Source organism: Merops nubicus, unplaced genomic scaffold, assembly GCF_000691845.1.
Source record: "Merops nubicus isolate BGI_N331 unplaced genomic scaffold, ASM69184v1 scaffold3818, whole genome shotgun sequence".
Classification (NCBI taxonomy): Eukaryota; Metazoa; Chordata; class Aves; order Coraciiformes; family Meropidae; genus Merops; species Merops nubicus.
Window position 1 is genome coordinate 45279 of NW_008628252.1, and position 5091 is coordinate 50369.

The 5091-nt window shown below is 48.0% G+C and overlaps 1 non-coding gene across 1 annotated transcript; it reads left to right on the plus strand.

Moving 5' to 3' along the window:
• The first annotated feature begins 982 nt into the window (after positions 1-982).
• TRNAL-UAA lies at positions 983-1065 on the plus strand. Its single transcript has one exon. It is a non-coding gene; the product is annotated as a tRNA-Leu (tRNA).
• Positions 1066-5091: the final 4026 nt, after the last annotated feature.

Here is a 5091-nt window from a genome sequence, read left to right on the forward strand (position 1 = left end):
GGGATGCCTGGGGTCCTTCTGCCTTCCTTCCTAGCACCTGTAAATTATGTGCCACCCTCTTCTGAGATCTGGAAATATCCCTTTTCCTGGTCAGTATCTCTCGTGTCTGCAGCAGCCCAACACAAGCCCTCCAAACAGCTCAGGTAGCCCGGGGCACAGTTGTGAGCAGTCCCTGGGGAAGTGAGAAGTGAATTGCTGTTATCTTCAAGCAGAACAGGTCCAGGACAGCCTGGCCAAGCATGTCTCCAGCAGACAGGATCATCTGGTGAAAGGGCCTGGCCAGATTTCTCTGTGTATAGCATCTCCATGTGAAGGTGCTGGCCTGGGAAGAGTGAGGGTGGCTGAATCAGAAACAGAAATTATCAGGCTCCTGTGGCTTAAGGGCTAAAGACTTCATGCACATAGGTACTTGGGTGCTGTGAGTTTGAATCCCATGTAATTCAACAGAGGTTTTTGTGGATTTGTTGCTTTTTTTTTTTTGTGTTGTTTGGTTTGGGTTTGATTTTTTTTTCCCCCCAGATGGCAGAAAAAAACCCCTGTACCTCACCCCAAAGGAAAATGAAATACTCTCCTGTCCCACTGTCTTTCCTGGCTAAATGCTCTAATAGAGCTCCAGAGGTGAACTGAAGGGTGTGAGGAGTGGGATCTAAGGAGCCAGGACAGTGCTTGAACTGTGTGTCTGGATGAGGCTGTTGGGCTGTTGGAGCTGCTCCCAGTGGGGTCAGGCAATGCCCCTCCTGCAGCAGGGTCTCTAGCAGTGTTATCACCAGTGACTATGCTCTTTGCATGAGACGTAGGGGCTGTGCTGTCCTCCAGGGTCCACGAGGCCTGATGCCTCCCAATGAGATATTGCACCAGGTTGTTTGGGACATTAAACAGAGCAGTGAGAAGGGAAAGGTGTCTTGAGTTGGGACCTTGAGGTCTTGGTGGGGTGCATGCCCTCCAGGGGAGGAGTGGGTGGGCCAGGGAAGCATTTCAGTCCACCAGGATGGCCGAGTGGTGAAGGCGTTGGACTTAAGATCCAATGGGCGCATGCCCGCGTGGGTTCGAATCCCACTTCTGGTAGGAGTCTCTTTTTTCTCTTGGTCCAAAGCTCCCATCCCAGCTTTTAGTACATCAGTTCGAAGCAGGGACAGGAGCTCTGAGCCCTGTGCCCTGGGAGCTGAGTCCAAGAAGCGTGAGGACCCTGCTGGGACTGAGCCACCCTACCATCCAGGCTGAATGTGTGGAGAGACTTGAGCCGTCCCTCTGGCACATGGGTTACGGATCTCATCTTTCATGCAGGGACTGCTGAGACTGTCGTGGGCTTGAATCCCACATGCTCCCAAAATAGCAGCTTTCCCATGGCAGAAATAGGAAAACCTGACTACCCTGAAGGGGAGGGGAAAAAGGATGTTGAGCTCTAAACAGCTCAGACGTGTCACAAGTGGCAACCAGTGCAAACAAGTGGGTCCGTGGAGGTGGGTTTGGGGTTTGTGGAGACTGTTCCTATTACCCGCCCTGCTCTATGTCCCCAGACCCATCACTTGGCTCACCCAAAGCAACATTTGGCACTCTTCAGGGGGATTTGGCAGTGACACAACCCCTTGGAACAAAGCAGCATGGCAGGAAGGGGTTCCTGATGCTACTGGTTAATTTGGGAAGTGTATGAGAAGCTGGGGAACCGCTGCTCTGGTGCACAGTGTCACTGTGCCATGGTCTGTCTTGGGTCGGTCCCTACCAACGCTCGTGAGATTTTTGCTCCCCCCTCCTGTGCGTGGATGGGCACCAGACATTCCCTCAGCACAGGGCTGGCCTGCCGGCCCCGCCGAGGTGCTGTCAGCTTTTCATTTGGCTGCTTTGCTCCAGCCTGAGGCCAATCGGAAATGTCCTACTGCTGGGACATGATTTGAAGTGATGGTGTTAATTTGGTTAATTAGGATTCCTGGGTAGCCTGCGCTTCTTGCAAATCAGCTTACCATTGTAGTATCACTGCAAAGAGGTATTTGTTGGTGCATGGGGTTATGTATGAATTTATGATTATGATGTAGGGCCATTAATTTCGTGTTTGTGGCAGATGATACAGCTCAATTAAAAGTTGCACATTAAGATCTTTGGCTCTCTCTGATACATGGGAATCAGACGGTGGCTGACAGGAAGGATTACAGGGCCTATGTGAGTGGCTATATAACAAATGGGGCAGGATCCAGAGGAGAGGACATGGGAGGAATTGCTCTGCTCCTTTCCCATTTGATTAGTGCTGGGAGTGAAATTTTTTGCATACCTGCTAGAGCTGGCTTCTTGCAACTAGTCTCAGTCATTAAGTGATGCAAAGAGTGACAATGCATCTTTGAGAGTATCCCAGGGGGTCTAAGCAGCACTGCAGGTCAAGTCTTTTGCCTCTGATGGCTTGAAGTCAGACTCCTGTCTAGTGCATGTCTCAAAAGCAGTTGGTGGCCTTCACTGAGTTCAAAGCTGAAATCTCCTCATTTGAGCTTCTCTGCTGATCCATATTCTCAGAAGGCTTGTGTACCCCAGGCATATGGGTTCTAAACTGTTCCTTGTCCTTTGAGGATGTTTATCCACTTTGCCAAACTATTGGGCAGACAGAGCATCATCTGGGCTCCAGGAGCTGAATTAACAGCCTTTGTATCACACAAAAAATCCCACAGCCTGTCGGAGTCAAAGGTGGAGCTAAAGGTTAAGCTTGACTCTGGACCCATGTAAGAAAGTGGGGCTGGAGATTTGAGACTGAAAGAGCAATGAGTCCAGTGGCCAGGGTAGGTGAGGGCTGTGGAGGACTGATAAATAAACTGCCTTCTATCAGACCACAGCTTTCCTGCTCCTCTTCCCATATCCTCCAAGCATTTGACAGAGCTGGTCCAGTAGCCATTTCCATGTATCATATTTATTAAGATGGTTACTGAAGGTTAAATATCAATAGCTTATTGCAAATATATTTATTATAGATTAACTATGCAGTATGCACATCTCTTATGTTGTGGTTAAAAGTAAACCTCAGTGAAAGGTTTTTAATAATGAATTTGTGTTGAAGTAGTGTACAATAAGTATCTTTAGCAATCTTACTTTCAATTTCACAAGACAGTTTTATGTTCAATAAATACCTTGAGATTATTAAAAACATATTTATCAAAGATTAACAGTGATGAAATAGATACAAATCTAAGCTGTTAAGCTCAATATGCATACTTAGAATAATCAATTCCTATATTAAAACTCAATAACTGCCTTGTTTAATCTAAATTTTTTATTTATTTTTTTTTTAAATCTTTTTAAGTGTCATCTATTGCTGTGAGCTCCTGCTTGCAGATCTCAGATTAGATCCTGGGACATTTGTACTTAAATCAAGTACTCAGGTAAAAGCAAAGCAGTTCTAGAATAAAGCAGGCTGTTTTGGGAACAGGGAACCAGAGCTTCAAAGGACGTAGGTCAAAGACAGTTCACAGGCACCAGAGCAGCTCCTTATCCCTGAGAAACCTCCGCATCTTGTCTAACTGACAGCTCATAGCACCACCTCCAGCCACATCACATCCAGGATTTGGACTCTGGAGCAGCAACACTCAACTTTTTTACAATCACAGATGCACCCACTCTGTTTTGGATACAGAAACCTGATGCCTGTCTTGTATCCTGTTATTATCTAGCACTTGGAGACAGAGTGCTAAAGTGAGCTAACTGTTTAGGAGATAAACAAAATGTTATTGTTTTACTCTTGTAATGCTGCTGTTATAATTGCCAGCTGGTGGGTAGTGGGAGCTGGTACCTGTGCCTGTGGCTGTGCCTCTGCCTCCAAGTGCTGGGACCTGTGCCCTAGCAACTTTTTTCACTTTTTGTTTAAAAGTGTCGCAGCCTCTGGGTGACTGATGGAGCATTGGTGGCCCTTGGACTGCAGGACTGAGTCCTCCTTTCCAGACTCCTGGCAGCAGTCTGGAAACCTCACAATGCATCCCCCAGCTGGCCTTGGTCCAGCGCCTCATCCCAACATTTGGTGGTGGTTTTATTCCCATGTTTGAGCTTACACTTTTACGTCAGTGAAGCTCAGTGCCCGGTCTAGGTGAAGATACAAATCAGAAGCACCCAAATTCGAGGGAGACCACACACTGTGTATCCAAAACAGGGACTGTGCCATGACTCAAGGGGCTGTGTGGTTTATTCACTCTGTAATGTAGTGGAGGGTACCTGCCTCTTGCGTTGGCAGGATCTCAGAAAGCAGTCTGAGAGGGACAGACACCCCCCAAGCTGCTGCGGAGTAGCAAATAGATGATGATTTTCTATCTCCCAATTGTCTGTTGATTTCCTTCCTATATGAGTTTGAAAACCGGGCTCAGGCACTGCCTTAAGGGATGCTACTGCTGCACTTTAGATTCTACAGAGCAGATCTGTAGGATCAGATGTGTGCATGGGGCTGCCAAGGAAATTCTTCAAAGGCAGGAAGGAGACAGAGCATGATCAAGGCAACTGAGCGTCCTTTGGGAGATGGAAGGACCTGTTTGACAGATGATGGCTGAGAAGGAGTGGGGAATTTCTGGCCTGTATCAGCCACCTGGTATACGGAGATATATATATGTGTATGTGTCTCCTGGTATATGAGTTCCGTCTGTGCTCGTGGCACCAGTATATGGTGGAAGTGTCTGGCTTTGAGGGGTGTGTTTGACTCAAAAGATGGCCCATACAACCAGGGAAGATCTCTCTGTACTCAGCTGTGCGAGGGCACTGCTGGCTCCATTGGATGCTGTGGGGACTCGTAGTTGTATTTTGGCAAGGTCTGACCTTCATGTTGCCTCCAGTGCTCATCTGCTGCCTGGAGCCCCTGAGTTCACTTTTTCTCTCAGCTGTGACCCAAACAGCTTGGAGGCTTTGCATGTCTCCAGAGCAATCACATACTCCTCCGTGGACACCAGAGAAGTTCTATCTGTTTACACCTTGAGTGAGCTTGTCTCCTGTATGTGTTCCTGAGCCGAACCTGCCCTGCGGGGGATGCTTAGCTGCTGGGGGGAGGGGGGAGGGTTCCACCTTAGCAGAGGGCTGCAATTACAGAGGTGACCAGAGAAAAAAGACAGGCGGGCACGCGCCACTGCCTTTAATAGAAGG